This window comes from Phyllostomus discolor, chromosome 7 (assembly GCF_004126475.2).
Source record: "Phyllostomus discolor isolate MPI-MPIP mPhyDis1 chromosome 7, mPhyDis1.pri.v3, whole genome shotgun sequence".
Taxonomy (NCBI): Eukaryota; Metazoa; Chordata; class Mammalia; order Chiroptera; family Phyllostomidae; genus Phyllostomus; species Phyllostomus discolor.
The window spans coordinates 132,578,807-132,598,527 of NC_040909.2; the positions used below are offsets into that span (position 1 = coordinate 132,578,807).

Here is a 19,721-nt window from a genome sequence, read left to right on the forward strand (position 1 = left end):
CGTGTCAGAGCTAATAAGGGGTTGATCTGACTCAAGCAAAGATCTGCGTGGTCCCCAAAGTCGATGGCACTTTATCCCATGACAAAATGCCTCAATGGACACATTCTTCTTATAAAATTTCATTTTCATTGATATGTTTCTTATTAGAAAAACAATTGTAACCATTACCCTGAACAAGCAGAATCTGTGGGATGTAATCTGAAAGCAACTTTCTGTCCACCACTGTCCTTCAAAGTTATCCTGTGGCGACAGTTCATGTCCCTGAACTTTTATTTAGGGAGGTCTATGACTTTGGTCACTTTCAAGCTATACAAGTGATCTGAGTTTAGACATTGAGAGAGCCAGTTTAGTATAATATAATCATCACAGTTTTCCATTCAAGGTTGTACCTCCTCCCCGTCCCAGGCCAGCCCTAGGTGCAAGAGGAGACTTCACCCTTCTGCCTTCCGCCTATGGTGTCTGTCACTGGAGGGCACATCTGTCACTGGAGGGCATGTGCCCTAGGCCTAAGTGACCAATGCTGGTCAGTCAGGGCACGCTTTCAGGGATGCCGTGGGAGCCCTCACCACTCAGGCCCTGGGGGTCTCTCAGCAACAATGCCCTTGCTGCAGCAAGGGGCACCCCTCCTGATAATCTAGTCATTTGTTCCCCCCTTCACTGCCCACGCCACCCTGATCCCGTGGGCTTCGGGCTTTCTGGTCTATGGAAAACATGTACCCCTTGCCCACAAGAACTTCCAGAGGGTAGGCCGTCCTCCTGCACAGTGACCTCACTTTGCTGTGCTTCCAGAACAGCCAGCCTTCCTCTCACCCAGGCACCAGGGAGACAGAATCCACCTGTGCCCCCCCAGCTCCCCAAGTCGTTACCACAAAGCCCTGCCCTTGAGGGAGCACTCCAAGACGGCAGGGGGAGGATGAGGAGAAACTCCTAACACACCGAGAACTTGACTCAACAACTCTTTTCTGATGTCCAACAACTCACTTCAAAAACTCTTCAAATTTGCACCCTGACCAGGTGGCTCAACTGGTTGGAACACTGCCCTGCACCAAAAGGTCAAGGACTCGATCCCTAATTCCGGAAATGTGCAGCAGGTGACCAGTCAATGTCTGTGTGAGTCTCTCTAAAATCAGTGAACATATCCTTGCATGAGAATTAAAAAAAAACAAACTCTTCTAATTCCCAACTTCCTGAATCTTTTCATACCAATGAAAAGGGGACAGGTGTTAGAAGTCACATGATCCATTTTCTGGCTCCTTCTTTCGAAAGACCCGCATGGTGTTGTTACAACACACTATACTGACTTCGGGCCAAACTAAGAATAAGAGAGTTCCATTTTAACATCTTATTGTGTAATATACAGTGTGGGCAAAAGCAGGTTTACAGTTGTTTGTCTGGAAAATAATACGATAATTAAAACAGTAATACAAGAATAAACTCTTTCGGTCCTTACAACTATAAACCTACTTTTGCCCCATCCTGTATTTAACATTTTTCGAAACTTCCCATAAAAAGCAGGAAGAAAAATCCATAATCCCACACAGAGGTAGTTACCATTAACATTTTACCCTACTGCTTTCCTTTCTGTAAAGTTTATTTGAAATCCGAAAAAGTTTTAACTTTTTAAAACCTTGTACAAACAACCTCACTGAAATAATTTCATTTGCGACCCACCTGCTGCACTATTTAAGCATGTCCTTTTCAAACACAAAGTTCCCAGTACACCACGGTGCGGTGGCGTTCTGAACCCTCACTCCTCACTCACTGAGTCCCTCCTCACACTCACAACCTGTAACGGCTCCCCGCTGCCAGAGCCTAAGATCCACTCTTTTAAAATTAAGCAGCATCTATACCGCCTCCTATACCTGCTGCACCTCTAAACGAGATTTAAACTATGCATCCGTCATAAAAAAAATCACACTCAGGAAAATGTGTACGTCAGGGGGGTTTCTGGAATGTGACCTGCTCTCAGAAGAGAAGTGTTTCAGAGTCTGGTCACAGCTCCAGGGCGGCCACTGGAAGGATCTCAGGAGCATCCCCAGGGTTACAAGGCTGAACTCACCAAGTGCAAAAGAGCAAAGGCCGTCACTACTTTAGTTAGTAGCACGGCAGAGTCAAGCTCCTGCTGGGGGCCAGCCCCACAGGGCTGCAAATGAAACCCTGCCACCACACATACACAGTCGCTGGCTCCACGTGCTTTGTCACGACTGCCAAAGAGTTCATCTAATACTCAAGAGCAGATTTATGGAAACTTTCAAGGCTTAAAAATGGATTTAGGGATTAATTTTGTTAGAAGTTTCGCACATAATTTGCCATCCATTCACAAAGAACACATTTAAAAATCTGTTTTAAAGGCATCTTTCAGCAAACAAAGTGAGAGACAAATTCCATTTAACATGCTAGCAATATAAAATGAATTCATAGTTCCTACCCAAAGAATTTTGCTTTTCTCAGAAGTCTATGTCATTAAAAACTCACAGGATTACAGAAGTGCTTGAAGAAAGAAAATAATCGGTTCCCTCTTATAGCTGACAATAAACATATTCACTCAAAAGTACACAAGAACAATGAGCGTGGGCAAGTACTGATGTGGCTTTATGCTCAACCGCGGCGGGTGCGCGTGCGTTCATACGACATGCATATATGTGCAGAGATGTCGGAAAGACGTTCACCAAAACAGTGACTACTCAGACGGTGATTTCTGCTTTTTCTTTTACTTTTCTCTATTGTTCCACCTTTTTATAAATATGAGGATAGAAAAGAAGAATCCTATCCGTGTTACTGAAATACAGCACGGAAAACTGCGATAATCAAGACAAGTGAACCGGCAGAAGGACAGACACGGAGACCAATGAAACGGAAACGGCAGCTCCAAAACAAACACCTTCACCTGCGGTCAGCTGACTCCCAGCAAAGCCACAGGGAAGCACAACCGGGGAAGGCAGCGCCTCGTGCACACGTTGTGCTGAGTCGACTGGATCTCCGTGGACAGAAGGATGAACTTCAGAAATTTACTTCATGCAGTATTAAAAAATTATTTCAAAGTACATCATAGGCATAAACAGAAGAGCTAAGATTATAAAACTTTTAGAAGAAAACATGGGACTAAATCTCATGAGCTTGGGGTAGGAAAGATTTCTTAAACACAGCACCAAAAGCATGATTCTTAAAAAAAGAAAAGAAAAGATAAACTGAACTCCACCAAAATCCAAATTCCTTGCACCCCAAAAGATATCATTAAGAAAATGGAAAGACAAGTCACAGACTGGGAGAAAAATCTGCAAATCACGTATCACATAAAGGATTTGGATTCAGAACATATCAAGAATTCTAACACCTCAGGAAGAAGATAACCCAATTAAAAGATTTAAATTAAAAAATTTGATAGACATTTCACAAAAAATACGAAAATGGCTTGAAGAGATGTATACCACCAATCACGAGGGAAGTGCAAATTCAAACCACAGTGACACGGACTGCACGCCCACCGACATGGTTATAGTGCACAGCCAACAACCAGTGCTGGATTCAGAGGACTGAAACCCTCACACTCTGCTGCTGGGATGTAAAATGAGATTGTCCGGACAATGCCTTAACAGTTTCTTTAAAAATTAAACATGAATTTACTATGTGACCCAACACCCCCATCCCCAGGCATCTACCTAAAAGACATGCGACAAAAGGCCACACAACTATTTGCACACAAATGTTCACAGTGGCATTATTCATAGCAATCGAGAAGTAGAAACAATCTAACTGTCCATCAACTGGTGGATGAATAAATAAAACATGACATATCCCTATAATGGAATACTACTCAGCAACAAAATAAAACAAATTAGTGATCCACTTAACAATAAGGATGAGGCTCAAAAACATTAAGTGAAGGCAGTCACACACACACACACACACACCATACTCGTGTATCACATGACTGCATTTTTAAGAAATGTCCAGAAGGAAAATCCAGAGAGACAGAAAGTGGCTGCCTGGGGCCGGGGGTGGGAATGAAGACGGAGTATGACAGTGGGCAGGAACTTACTGTGTTGATAAATGCATTTCAAAACTAGACCATGGTCCAGGAAATTCCTATCCCAGAGATTAAAAAAGAAAGCAGGATTGTCCAAAGTCTAACCAGGAACTCCCTTCAGATAGAAATCCAGCAAGGCCATATCTAAACACAGGGGGTGAAGGCCTGAAAGTAAACTCGGGCACACTTTAACCCAAATGAATGGAATAAATGAAGTTGATTTCTCTGTACTTCTGAAAACAACTTGGTAAATGTATTTATGAAATGCCAGAATACATTACATATTTAAATTTACTGACTACAAGTAATGAATAGTTAGTTCCTGGCAGTCTCTTTTCCTGTATTGTCAGCTGTCTTATGAAAAGGTTACTTACAGTTTCCTTTTTACAGAGCACGAGGGAGAGGGTGTGTGAAGATCAGGAGCAGCCCTGATGAGTTAACGAAGGGTGGTGTGTAATGCAGCCTTGCTACAAGGGAAGAACTGCCTGGGATCAACTGCCTTAGCGCGCCCGTGGAGCAGCCCTACCTTATGACTTGAGGACAGCGTCCTATAACACTACCAACCAGTGACACATTTTTAAAACCTGTTCGTTCACCTCTTTTTTAAACTTTTTAAAAAGATTTTATTCATTTAATTTTAGACAGGGGATGGGAGGGAAAAAGAGAGGGAGAGAAACGTCAATGTGTGAGAGAAACATCCATCAGCTGCCTCTCACATGTTCTGCAAGTGGGGACTGGCCCACAACCCAGGCTGTGCCCTGCCTAGGAATCGAACTGGCGACCTTTTGCTTTGCGGGATGATACCCAACCAACTGAGCCACGATGGTGAGAACAAAGAAAACCTGTTCCTTCATCTCTTACTTATGAGGCCCAAATAAGATTCTAGGGGGGATCTGAGAGAACAGAGGCAGTGAAAGAATGCCACAAAAAGTTCTGCTTCCCCTAGCTGGCGAGGCTCAGTGGATTGAGCACCTGCCTGTGAACCAAAAGGTCACTGGTTCGATTTCCCAGTAGGGGGCGTGCGAGAGGCAACCACCATTGATGTTTCTTTCCCTTTGCCTCCCTTCAGGTCCCTCTCTCTAAAAATAAATAAAATCTTTAAAACTATGTATATATACTTTTAAATTATTTAAATACTTAAGCTAGCTACCTACCCAAACTAGGCAAATTGAGAATGGTTTTAAAAATGAAATTTGATTTTAAAGTAATATATACTATTTTAAAAAATTGCTTATAATGAAAGAACACTGGATATCATCTAAAATGAAGCCCTTGAAAGATATATTTAATAAGCTGATAGACAACTAAGAAGGGGTCAGTGACACATACCAAAGGCGGGACACGGGCCAGTTGTCACCATGACACATACCATAATGGAACTGCGGCACGCCCATTTCAAAGGGCTGCCAACCCCAAGCTACATAGTTTGACTACTGCTTCAACATGCTGTTCTATAAATAAAGAGAAAAGTCTTTAACATATTCACATTTTTAACATAGTAAGTTCCAATTGTCCAGGACTATTTGCAAAATGCTTTGGCCCTGGATTCTGAGGCATCAACCTGCTTCTACCCGCTAGCGACTCGGAACAAGCGCCACCACCGCTAGATCATTTTAGACTTCCGAGTCTGTAAACCCACGTGCAGTTTAGCTCAAATAAGTGGAATAAAAGAAGCTGACTCCTCTGTACTTCAAAAAACAATTTGCTAAATATATAACCACAGTGCACATTAAATATTTAAGTCAAAACAAGTTCAAATGTAACAAATAATCTTTAGCAAGTAAAATTAGCTTTCAAAATAATATTTTTCAACTGTTTACAGAAAAATAACTGGAAGGGAGGAATTAGGTGGTGCTAACTGATCAAATAAAGCCTTGCCCCTTAAACACACACAAACCCGCAGTTTAAACCTCCCCAACTGTGTTAGCCTCTCTTACTCCCCCCTCAGGCTACTTGCCCCAAGATGAAAAGAAAAAGAAGCCTCACTTTAACAAGTTGTGCTTAATTAACACTGTTTTGTTTGTTAGAATTTGCCAGAATTTTTAGTAGAGAACTTTATGTAGAGTGATATACACAAAGCAATCTCATGCCTTGCAACCAAGGTGATTTCCTTGTATTTTTACTTTAATGTCCCTGAAATTCTTAAAAGACCACATATGATATTCTTTAAATCAAAACATGTCTAAACATGTTAGTCATTACTTTTTGAATAAATGTTACTAGTTAGTTACCACTTGCCTTGGTGAAAAACTAACCTCAAAATTCCACCAAGTCACTACATACAGGTTTGCCCCCAAATTAGATCGAGGACATGAAGACCAATAGTAATATGTATCATATTCTTACTACATGCCAAGTACTTTTTTTGAGTCAGATTTATTAAAGTATAATTTACCTATGTTGGGAAATAATCCTGCACAGGTCTTTTTTGAATGTGTTGCAAAGGGTACTGACTGCCCTTTGCCCCCGACTGTATTTTCAGTATCTACATTGCAAACAGCATTGAAAGACACGTCTCCTTCTGGAGCAAGTGAACAGGCATGCTTACTGCTGGTATAATAGTACAAGGTATCCTTGAGCAAAGGACAGGCATGCTACTGCTCACTACAAAAGACTCGGGCTCCCTAAACTCGGGGCTTCTCTCCAGTAACACAGCCCTCTATGTACGCAAGCATAACCTAAGGATCAGGAAACCCGCACAAATGCTGATACTCTGGCTACTGCTATCACTGACAGTAATAAACTGTCCTTCATCTCCTCCATGGAGTCTCATGTCCTCAATATCCATTAAAATGTGGCAGGGTGATTTACTAACTTACAAGTAGGATAAGATCTCACAGCATCACGGTTCTACACAGTTTTGGCAACAAGGATGGGCTGCTGGCAGAGCTGCAACTTTCCCGGAGGGAAGGTAAAGGGCTCCAAGGGCAGAGCTCTGGAAAATGAGAGACATCCTGGGATGAAAGAGTTATCCGAGTGGTGGGTAGGGAGGTGGGAATAAGGATCCCCCCGTCCTACCTGTTAATGGACAAGAAGTTAAATTAATGTTTAGAAACTGAGCATTAAGAAGTAGGACTGAAATAAGCCACCCAAGTCAACTGCTTGTTCATTCTCCTCTGGGCTGGCAGAGGGATGTGCCATGACACTAGGGCCAGAAGCTTTGAGTCTCCAGGTGAAAGGCAGTGTGGTCCTGAGTGCTGAGCCAAGGGATCCCCAAAGCTAAAATAGATGGTGTAAGGAATATAAACTAGAAGTATTAGAAATTCTTTCGGATGAACTGCGGGAGAGTGACCAAAAGCGACTAATTAACTGGTGCGGAGTTGCTCTCTCCCTCTGCGCCCCTTCTCCATCCCTCCCTACTGGCACCTCCGAACTCTTCTGCATTATAGGGAAACAAGACAAGGGATTGGGCTGAGGTCTCCCGGACACCCGAGAGGGGTTCCAGGCCATACACACCCTCTGAGGCTGTCCAGGGAACCTCAGAGAGGGACTCCAAGTTTTAAGGCTCTCTTGGATACAGGAACCCAGGTCATCACCACCCTATCTGGTGCCATGGAGGGAGGGGAAATCCAGATTCAGCTGATAAGGTTTGAGCAGGAAAGGGAAATGAACGTGACCTGTGGCTGGGGCTCTTTGGGGCAACTTGATGCCCTCTTGTTGCCTCTGCATCCTAACGTGCAGCAGGAGTGGAAGTGCTATGCGGTTGCACTTCCTCATCCTGTGAGCGCACGGGAGTCCTCCCAAGTAGGAAGGGCTGCATGTAGACAAGTGGTGCTAGGGCCTCTCAACCCTAACGACCCACTGAGTTACAAGTCTCTGTGACTCGTGATTCTCCTGACTGGAGCCTCTGACAAAGGGAAGAAGTCCGCACCTGCAGGTGGCTGTGGAGCTCTGGAGCTCCGGGTCCTGGGCCCCCCGACACAGCTACCAGGCACACCCCTTTTGTAAGGCAGCTATCAGCTTGCAACTGGGCTCTTGGGGAAATGGACTGCCTGACTCCTGGAAGCCTCGTGAGTCTCCACGATGATAGTTCTACTTGGGGTGGGTCACACTCAATGACTGATAACGTGGACAGTCAAGTGAAAAACGTGTATTTGAGAAGACAACTGGTTTTGCCTTAGCCCCAGGAGCATCTCAACAGAAGATGAAAAAGTAGCAGCAAGTCCTTTGGGGGAGACTCAGCCCCTACTCTACCCCAGAAGCAAAGATGCTGGTTCAGCGGAGCCTGCAGCCAGTACATCTTTAAATCTTGCGGAGTTAACATCATCCCTCCACTGTCAATACTCAGGTGCTGAACACTATCAATTCTTTCCTAGACTTTCACAACGCCTCTTAATTTGCCTACCTGTATTCTATCTTCACCCTCAATCCTTTCTCCAAAAGCTGCAGGAAGAATCTTTTGAAAAGACAAACGTGACTATTTCATTCTGTCTCCCCTTAAAAATCCTTTAATGGTTTCCCCACAGCACTCAGTAAAAACCGACCTGAACTTGTCAACATGACTCAAGGAGACAGACAGCCTTAGAGTCCATTCAATGTCTACCTCTTGCCCACCCTCCACTACTGGCATACAGAACCAGTGTAACTGTTCCTACATGTACACGACCTCTTCTACTGCCAGGCTTCTTCGCCTCCCCCTCTCCCTACACTCATGCATCCCCCGTCTGCCTGACTAACGGCTGGTCGTCAGGTCTTGGTTTGTACGGTGGTGCACACACCATGGACTTTTATCCTGACTGGTAAGATCAGGTACCTGTGGACCACACACACACACCACTGAATTCACACTGCCTATTTTTCTCTAGCTTCTATTCTACCATGAGGAGGGACACTAACATTTTATTCACTGTTATAGAACCCTGTTTAAGTGCTTGATAACTATTTATGCAACTAATAGCAATCGTAATATCATGTATTGCGCCAGGTGTCAAGGAAACAGATGACCAAAAACAAAACAAAAAAATTAATGATCACTTCATTCACAAACACCTCAGTTCAGTACATTATATTCTGTATTCCCTCCCTATTACACTGCACTGGGATCAGCATCAAAGCTCCACAAGAGTGTTGAGGCACAGAGCAGAAGCAGTATTCTTCCCGCTTTAGACACGACCGGAGAATCTACCCGCTGTCAGTATTTTTGTCCACGCGCACTACAGTTTTACAACGAGCCGTCTCTCGGTAACGGTACAAGTAAACAAACTACAGGAGTTCACTTCAAGACCTAGGAAATCTCAGATGTCATTTAAATGTGTGCCTTTACTTCATTATCACCCTAAGAACAGAGAAATGACATAACTAATCCCCAAATAATACCTGGGAATATGTCATCATTTTTTTCATAGCAAGGGTTTCCTGAAATTATTTTACCCAAATTAGCAGTCCGTGTAATTGGGATTACCTGAGAACATGCCAGTTTCTGCCGGAAGGAATAGTCCAGGCAGGCTGAAGTGTCTGCATCGGCCTATATTTAATACACGCCGGACACAATACACCACTAGAATACACGGAGTGGAGATCACTTGCATGGCAGAAAATGACTGTACAGGGTGAAAGCTTCACAATGTCGCACCCAATAGTACCAAACAAATTACCTTTTCAAAATAAATTACATAGCTACAAAAATATATATTCACACTAGACATTTTATTTCAACAAAATCTTTGAAAACAGCTATTTTCGCCCAGGGTACTACCATCGGGCTGTAAGATGTGTCAGATGAAATGTTCATATTAAAGAATCAAAATTCTAAGAAGGATTTCCTTGTTTAAAGCGTTTTACAAACGTCACTCATTTGCACGCCGATATACTGGTATGAGTGGGTACGGGGTGAAGCTACAGCCAGGGAGGAAGAAACCTAATCTTGTACATGCTCAGGAGAGCAGACAACAAGCGAACATTATCCATCCTGGGTGCCCGCTGAAAAACTTTTGAGATTTGCTGTTTTAAACATGGCTTCTAAATATATAATATCAAATACAGGACCTCAGATTAGTACTCTGAAACCGAATTTTAGTAAAGGCTGCAAGTCAGAGACGTCCGTGTTTAAATGCCAGCCTTCCTCATCCTACCTGTGAGTGCACTTGGACAAGTTACCTAAACTGCCTCAGGTTTTTTGTCCTAACGTTAATTAGGAATAGGAATTAACCCATACCTCGGAGGGTTAACTTAAAGTTTGTGAAGAACTTGGTACATAGTAGGTGATCACTATTATAGCATAATAATTAAGAGCTAACACCCAGCTCTATCACACAGTAGCTGTGTCACTTTAGTTTAACCCGTTTCCAAGTCTGTGAAATGGGACCACCACTAGCTACCTAATGAGGTTGTCGCAAAGCTTAAACATCTTAGAACACTGTCTGGCGGTAGCAAATACTGTGTAAGTGTTAGTTACTATTTATTAACATCTTCATCATCACTACACTAAAACATTAAGTAACCACTGCCACATGCCTGGATTATGCCTTCCATTTCTGCTACAAGAAATATTCCTTAAAAAATTAACCTAATTTAGTAAATTGATCATAATATGGGATGAGTATACAGATCCAAGAATTTTTATGCTGACTTTTAGAAACTTTTAATGCACAAGAAATTATCTGAATTACCTATTGCTCACGAGTGCTGACAAGGTCCATATATGAAACACCCATTCTAAGTGAACAAATCCATTCAACGAACTAAAATAAAGCATAACACAAAATGACACATCTACTGTACTTTCTCCCCAAATACCTCAGCAGTTTAAACAATTAGAGCAATCCTCAAATTACACAAGCTACTTGAAAAAACTGGAGCTGAGGACAATGTATTTCTCTAAAACTTTTGCCACATAATTACAAAATGATGTCTGAGCGGAAAAACTCTTTGACCTTGCCGATCATTCAATTACTCAAAAATTTATTAAGTATCCACTTTTCAACAGGCAGGCACTGTGCTGAACTGGTGGAGTAACAGAAAAGGAGACCAAAAATACCAGTGGGCATGACATAACTAATATTACTAATATTTACTAGTAGTATCATTTTGTTTTCCTTCAACAGTGAGAGAGCCAACTACAGGCCCCAGCAAGTGAGTGCATCAACACTTAACGAGTTAAGTAACCTCACATAAGTGGCAGTCCAGCATTTTCCCCAAGGAGACTAGGAGTAAAATGAAATAAATATCCCTCTAGACTCCTCAGTCAATTACTTACTAAGTAAAGGTAAATGACCTTTTCGAACACGAGCCAAATAATCTCAAGAGTGATGCTACTTAACATACTTTTTAATCAATTTTTGGAAAAATTCAGAGAAATGAATTTTAACTTCATTGTATTCAATGTTACCTGTAACGTATCAGGAATAAACTGCCTTTGCTTAGTTTTATTCTGAAATTATATTTTTGCTGGGACCACTAGAATCTATTTACTAATCATGCCTCCCTTTGATCAACCACTTTCTTAAGAGAAAAAGATCTAGGGCCTATGAGATTACCAAATAATCTAGAGCTCATACTATATAGCCTACATTTTACAAAGCAAAGGTTTCCTTTGGGACAGCTATGTAACTATTAAAGTTTTAAGGAATTAAAAACTGCTCTGCCAATGAGAGCCTGCAAACTGAAAGGTCACTGGTTTGATTCCCAGTCAGGGTATGCCTGAGTTGCAGCGCAGGCCAGGTCCCCCTTGGCTGGGGGCGTGCAAGAGGCAGCCGAACCACGTTGATACCTCTCTCCCTCTTTCCTTCCCTTCCCTTCTCTCTAAAAAGAAATAAGTAAAAATACTTAAAAATAAAAACTGCTCTGCCAAAACAATGCAATCTTGACTACGAGATAAGAAATCTTACTGCTAGAGTGGTCATCCAAAACCTAAACAGTGACAAACAGCCAAGTGCCTTTATAACACCTAGCTCCCAGAAGTAATACTGCTGGCAACTGTATCATATTGATAAGCGAGTAGATGTACTTCAGGACTAAGAACCTTCCTCGGAGTTCATTATTATGTACTAAGGAAGTCACATTAAAAAAAAAGTGCTATCATCTTATTTTATGAATGTTCAGCAGGCAGTTGCACTGAACCGCAACACTTTAGAAACGGGCTTGCAAATACACCCCAACTCTCAAGTTGTGCTAGACACAAAGTTTGTTTCTAATATTAAAGGCAATTTTAAAAATTAAAAGGATCAGTGCCTTTTTCTTGAGGTACATTAGTCTGAAGCGATTTACAATTAAGTCCCCAAACACCCAAGTGACTAAAATTCCTTTAGCTGTAGACAACACTTCTCAGCAATGTCAGTCTGCCCGGCTGCGAGGCTATGAGAACACAAAACTGACTGACATACATTTTCCCCATAAAGATTAACGAGCAGAAAAATAGCAGACTCAACAAATTTACAGGATGGGAGGAAAAAGTGCGAACAAATTCCAAAAAAAAAAATGTCTCATCCAGAATGGCACTTTTCGGTACTGCGAGAATCCAGGCAGGTCACCAGTATTTTCCGCACACCGGGGGACACTAACTGCTGTTGACAGATGAGAAAAAGTCTCAGCAGCCAACAGTATTGACAGGTAATGTTGCAAATCAGCCAGGGAACCCAGCGCGCAGGAATGTGTAGGAGTAGCAGAAAGAGTAACACTCTTCTGACAAATTTTACATCCAGAGAAAATTAATCCATCAAAGATACTCCTCCAGAAGGGGCGGGGGAAAAGAGAGAGAGAGAGGAGATATGTGGTATGACCCAGAATAGCCATAAGGAAAACACACACACACACACGCAACTGCCACTTCCACTACTGTTTGACGGTCATAGATTTGGGTAATTATAGTAGAAACTGTGTGTTTTGGAAACACACGGAGACCACACCCTGGGACTGGGCATCTGGACTTTAAATGCTGGGAATTCAGAGGTCAACGCAGTGCACGTCAGTAGGGAGGTCTGGCCGCACAGGTGGAAGCAGGGGGTGGCCGGTGAAAACAGCGACTCCGACGCGGGGACCGGGAGGCTGGGCGCCGCGGGGCCGGGAGCGCGGAGTCCGAGGCGAAGGGGGTGTGGAGCTGAGACGAGCGCGGAGAGGGAGGGACGCAGGCGGCCGCAGGAAGGGAAGAGAGGTGGGAGCTGGGGGTGGGGGGCGCACGTCGACGCGGGCGTGGAGCGGAGAGAGCCGTGGGGCCAAACGCCACGGGCGGCGCCGGGGTCTGGGGGTGGGAGAGGGCGGTGAGCTCGCGCGTGGACAGGCGAGTGGAAGGAAGGGGCGTAAGAACGGAAGATCCGAATGAATGAGTGCGGGGCGAGGCCCGGGCGGCGGGCGCCGGGGCGGGCCGGGGCATCCGCGAGGTGCAGCCGCAGCTCCCCGGCTGAGTGCCGGGGCGGGCCCACCGCGCCGGGAGACGAGGAAGCCCCGCTCCGCCGCGGGCCCCGCCGCACCCGCGTCTCCGCCAAAATGGGGCCGGGGCGCTGGCACGCGAGGGGTGAGAGAGACGCGAGGAAATGGTCACGGCAAACCACTCACCCTGCGCTCGCGCCTGCAGGCTCTCAGCCCCGCTCCTCCGCCCTCCTCGAGCAGCAGCGGAGGCTCCTCAGCGGCGCTAGAGGGAGCCCCGGGCCCGGAGCGGGGCGGCGGCGGCGGCCGGACAGGGAGCCCCTCCGCACCTGCCCCAGTGGCGGAGCCGCGACGAGCCAGGCGGCGGCGGCGACAGCGGCTCCGAGCGGGGAGGGCAAGTGACCCGGATGTACAGGGTAGCGGCGAGGAGGGGGAGGGGGGAATGCCAGGAAGTGAGGGCGCCGCGGACCTGTCCGGCGGTGCGCATGCGTCACCAGCCCGCCCCGTAAGGTAAATCCTTTCCCGCCCCCTTCGCCCCGCCCCTCCCCAGAGGGCGGGGCGAGGCCGGAGACAGGTGGTCGCGAGGCAGCTGGAGAAGAGGAAGGGGGCGCGGCCACCTCCTTACAGCCCCCGCCCTCCTTAAAGGAGCAGCACCTTCGCGCAGAGAAGGCATCCGCATGGGTCTGTCTTGCAGCACTCTCGTTTTACATATGGAAAACTGAGGTTCAGAGGTGATGATGACCTGTCTCAGGTCAGCAAGCTGGGGAACGGCGGGAACAGGAACTCAGGACTCGCAGACCAGGGCTCTTTGCATTGAACCCAGCAAAGTTGTCAGAGCCCACTCCCCAACCCCCTCCCCCAAGTCTGTAATGGCTGGGGTGGTGGGCTTGTCTTTCCCCTCGGCCAGGTAATGAGCCTCGTTCGCTCTCCCGGACGTGGCAGATGCGCTTGGCATGCTCCCCAGAGCGGGGAGGTGCACCGCTATCGCCTGCGACGGTATCCTGGAAACGCCCTTGGGAGGTGTTAAATGATCAGTCTGGGAAAAGAAATCAGGCGCCACTTGAGACATGTACGGTGCCACGCACAGCTCTTTCAGATAAATGACACTTTGTTCTGGAGTCTGCTCTGTGCAAAAATGTCTGATGGACAGAAAACTTGGCAGTGGCAGAGCGCGCAACCTCTTCGTTTTTCTCTAATCCCCTTTCACTCTTAGAACATAAATGCTCCCTCTTCACATACAAAGACAGAAGATCCCATTTAGCTAGCTCATCTTAATGCTGTTATGAAACACTCCGATTTTTTCATTTAATACTAAAGGGTAAGTGATTACCAATGTCACTTCTCCTGGGGGTATTTTCAGTTTGCCCAGCTGATCACTACTATAAAGGTAAATGGTTCTGAACATTTTGGGGTCAAGGGCCCTACCAAGAATCCCGTAAAAATATGGTCTTTTCGCCCCAGGAAAATGCATATATGCACACAAATTTGTATACAATGTCAAGGAATTTATGGATCCAGGAAGCCTATGTATGAAACCCCGATTATGAACCCTTGTTCCAATCAAATAGAATCCCGGGAACCCTCTGGGCCTTACCCTCTGTGGCCAAGAAATCGCTCCTTGCCCCAAACACAAAAGGGCAGTCTTTACCTTATTTACATAGAGACCAAATGGAAGTGGCCATATTACACAGAAATATGTTGAGAGTCATGCAGATGTTAGGTGTTTATTTTTTCAAGGCACACGCTAAGGTCAAGAATTGTAAGCCTCAGACTTTTACCATAACATTTTAGGATATCATATTTTTGGATGATTTGGGGGTTCTGTACTATACTGTAATCTTCATCAATTTCAATTATACGGAGGGAGCTGATATTTATATTGCAAACATTGGTGCTGATAGAACAGTCTTCACAATTCCAAGAACTTTGGTCCATTTGTCTGACCAAAATGTGACAGTGAAACTCGTAAATAACCCTGGTCCATACAGACCCACTGTCCTGAGTTTGAACCAGAAGAAGAGTTCACACACCTGCCCAGTCCCATGAACTCTGAGTAACCAGAGTAACCACACACCTCTAACCCAATCTCCCACCAAAATAAATCTCTTCCATAGTATCCTCAATACATCAACATCCAGCTTAGCTCAGATGTATACAATTATGGGGAGCTCATCATTACAATTGTCAGCCTCCTCTAATTGTGAGGAGCCTCTTCTTTTACAGGGAGAAGACATCAGATGCCCAACAATTTTCATCCATTTCGCCCTAATTGTATCTCTGGGAGCAATACAGACATGATGTATGATGCTGGTCTTAGGGGCAACTTACAGTTCAGTAAAAATCATCATCATCATCATCATCCTGCTCTGGCTGGTGCGGCTCAGTGGACTGAGCACCAGCCTGCAAACCAAAAGGTTGCTGGTTCTATTCCCAATCAGGGCACATGCCTGAGTAGTGGGCCAGGTCCCCAGTTGCAAGCATGCGAGAGGCAACTGATAGATATTTCTCTCCCTTTCTTTCTCCCTCCTTTCCCCTCTCTCTGAAAATTAAAAAAATCTTTTAAAAAAAATCCACTGATGAGTAATAACAATAAAATAGAATGAGTCCTATGAGGAGTTCCCTTCAAAGCCACCTCTCTCCTTATCAGCTCTAGACCCCTCACTGGCCTGTGCAAGAATCCATGAGTAAGCTCCACCACTCCCTCATGTTAGATGTCCCGCCCGAAAGAGGGATAGAAAACAAGACCCTAAGGGAAGTGTTGACTTTTTTTCTTCCTGGATCCTTTCTTCACCATTCTGCATTAGTATAATCATATTTCAGCTGAAGTCAAAGTTTCAAAGTTACATGTCGAAAAAACAAGCAGAAGGATGCAAAAGAGGATGTTTGCATAAGACCACTAGGCTCTCCGTGATGACTGAATCACTGGCTTTTTGGCATCTTTTTGAGTCTTTATAATGAGCCAAGCACAGTACTAAGCCATTGGCTTGCATTTCCTCTTTTGCTTTTGACAACCACCCTATATGGTACTAGCATCGCGTCCAGTTTATAAATGAGGAAACTAAGGCTCAGAATGAGTCAGATTTAGAATTCAGTTCCAATCTGTCAACTCCACAGTTTGTCTGTCTCCTCACACTAACTTCACTCTATCTGCTTCTGTAAATTTCAGGAGATCCTGATGCTTTCTTTAAATGCTGTTTTCCTTGAAAAAATGTTATTTATTACCAAATCAACTTTGAAACACTGTAAAGAATCAATTGTTTCACTCAATCACTGATTCATTCAATCAACACTCATTTGTGCTCCTCTACTGTGTCCTAAGTAGCACGCTGAAGTCTAGGATGGAGGACAGTGAGACATGTGGTCCCTGCCCTGAAAGGGCGCAGAATCTGGTGAGAGGAAGAGCTACAACCTCACAATGACAACACAGCCGTGACTCACTGTAATTTAGGAGGGTGGAGGAACTGACCAACTCTCCCCAGGACATCTGTGAAGTCTTCAGAGAGGAAGAGCTTGGTCTTGAAGAGATGGGGGAAGGATCAAGAAGAAAAGGCAGAAGGGCAGAGAGGGAGGAGAGTTTGTGACATGCTGGGGGAGTGATGAGACTGTGAAGGATCTCCTCTCACATCATGTCAAGGAGTTCCAACTTGCCTCTTGATGGCAACAAGTAAACAGAAGCTCCCAAGGCAAGGAAACATGACCAGATGGGTTTATATCAAGATCACTCTGACCACAGTGCCCAACATGGGTTATGATGGGAGAGAGGATGGAGACAGCAGACCAGTGAAGATGTCGTGGGGTCCAGGCGAGAGATACCAAGAGGCTAGTCTAGGAAACTGGCAGTGGAGATGAAGAATGGGCACCAGAATCAAGGTACCTACTGATGAAGGATCTACAGGAGTCCGGGACTGGTTGAATCTGGGCGAAGAAGCAGCAGGACCTGTGGGGCACGACCCCAAGGTTCCTGGCTTAGCAGACTAATTGGATGGTGACACTACCCAGTCCCAAGACCTTTACGCAGCTTTCCTTCCTTCTCTCCCAACCTTTACCACATATAGGCACAGGGCTTCAACTGGAATCTTCAGATATGTGCAACTGTTTCCCAATACTTTTTCATATTTCTACAGTCACACTGATCATTTTAATGGCTGCAAAATATTTCATCACATTGAAACAGTTCAGTTTCCTTCAGCTGCCGAAGGTCCACGCCCCACATGCCTGCTTTACTCTGGATTTATTTGGCTCTGGGCATTTTGTAACAAAGGAGTGGAGTGAGGAAAGAGAGCCTGTAGGAAAAGGGTGTTGGGAAAATGTGGCCTCGAGGGCTAGCAAACCAGCAACCCTCTTGGAGAGTCTTGGGCAACTGTATCTCAGGCAGGAACTGCAGAGCGCTGGAAAAGAACCTACTGATCATAGGGATCCTGAGGTCGAATTCTGTGTGGGAGCTGGCTGTCAAGTCCTAACCCCACCAATCCATTTGTTCACTGATTCACTCAGTCAGCAACGCATTCTGGTGAAGCAGAGGGCAACAGAAAACAGCTAAAACTACCTCAAAGCTCTGCATTTAGCCCAGCCAGGGTGTGGAACCTGTTAGACAACTTATGCAAGTTATGCAACCTCTCAGCACCTCAGTTTCCCCACAAGTTCATTGTCAGGATTAATTTTGGTAACACACGTGAGGCGCTTGGGCCAGAACTAAGCCTACATTAAGTCCAGTCATTACTTTCAGCCTTGCTCCTTCCCTGTGCTTCCTTGCCTCCCACCGCTTTCTTGGGCTCCTGAGCAAAGCCACCAGGCAGCAATCAATGTATGTGCTCGATGAGTTCAGAGCCTGACTGCATCTGCCAGAGTGAACCAGAGCTACTCCCTTGATGGCTCTCATTTTCCATCTGTGAAATGGGCATAAGAACCTATTGCACAGGAATACTGCAAAGCTCTCAAAACCCCAAAACACAATGCCATCATTAACCATGTTACTGCTGTCATTTATAGACATCGTTGTTTTCTTGGTTTCTCCCCATTAGAGGGGGGAAAAAAAGATGTCAGCATAAATTCCCTGGATTATAATGACTGGGTCAAAGGATCTGAGCACTGTTACACTTCTTGACTTCTGCTGCCCAATTGCCCTTAGAGAAAACTTAACAGTTGCCACCATCGTGAACTCTAAGATACTGTTTAGTACGTTTAAGCATGTAGAACAGTTTTGGCTGCCTCTGTACCCAGTCTTAGTCCTCAGTCTAACATTTAGGGACTTCTGTCAATTGCTTACCTTCTCCTCCTCTTCACTGAATGAATGAATATTGAATCCGTGAGGAGAAAGGTGCCTTCCCAAACACTGCCACCTCCCCCAGGGGCTCAAGGTTCAGAACTAAGACGGCAGGGTCCTATCTCACGGAGGAGCATCCAGCGGGTGAGTCAAGGGCATGCAGAAGAGGACCGGAGAAGGAAGCCTGGGAACCCTGGGAACCCTGAAAGATGGCCTTGGAGCTGCTACGGAAAAAGAACCAAAGTCCGGAGCCGCCAGCCCACACCCAGCACACTCTAGCCATTTCGTGAAATAGTAACCAACTTCTCAGGAGCCATCAAGTTGTCTGGACGGTCCTGTCTCCCCAGAGTTACAAGATCTCCCTAGGAGCCTCCGTCACATTCCCAAATGTGACACACTTCTCACCCTGGGCAGCTCCCGTTGCCCCAGCTCTCTGTCACTGTGGCCCACAGGAAGGAAGTGTGCTCACACAGCCTCGCGTTTGCCTCCTTCCCTGTGCCTCCAATATGTTCCCTCCTACCCAGCCTCTGCAGGAGGCTGTTTCTCCGCCTCCAGGTTCAAGGGCTGCCTCCTGAAAGAGGTCCTCCCTCCCCATCACCCATCCCAAAGACAGATACCCCCCTACCCCCACCCCGCCACCAACCTCCCTTCAGTTATTCCCTAGTATGTCCCTGGCTCTCTCTTTATCCTTCACAGCACTTACCACAACCTTTCATTATTTTTATTTTTTAGCTTAAAAATACTTTCCCTAAACAGAGCCACTCACTCAAACATCAGCTCTGTGAAGGTGGAGGCCAGGCCTGTCTTGCCCATTCCAACGCCTGTCACTGTGCCCACCCAGCTCCTAGGAGCCCCTTGATAATTTTGTGGAACGATTTTGTAAGAGAGAGAGAGGTTTCTGCCCTCCATACCGTCTTTCACCTAATTATATGAATCATACAGGCTGATGGTGGAAGAAAGCTGAAAATACAGATAAACAAAAGAAAATATAAACCCTCGTGATCCAACTTCCCACGCCATGTGGATATATCCTACCAACTAGTTTTTGTATGTCTCTAGCTATAGAAAGATAATGCATATAATTCTACACAACGGGTTCACATCCTGAGTCGGCATTTGCTGTGTTTCGTG

The 19,721-nt window shown here is 45.3% G+C and overlaps 1 protein-coding gene across 8 annotated transcripts in view; it reads right to left on the reverse strand.

Moving 5' to 3' along the window:
• Positions 1–19,721, reverse strand: part of CYRIB (CYFIP related Rac1 interactor B) — a 131,260-nt gene that overhangs the window by 62,181 nt on the left and 49,358 nt on the right. For 2 of the 8 annotated variants that reach the window (XM_028533941.2, XM_036031422.1), the window contains exon 1: positions 13,517–13,724. The exons of 4 other annotated variants lie outside the window; for them this stretch is intronic. The gene's annotated coding sequence lies outside the window, so the exon portion shown is untranslated. Of the gene's footprint in view, positions 1–13,516; positions 13,727–19,721 lie in introns of those variants that run through there. 2 more of the 8 variants (XM_036031425.1, XM_028533943.2) reach the window with 2 other exon arrangements.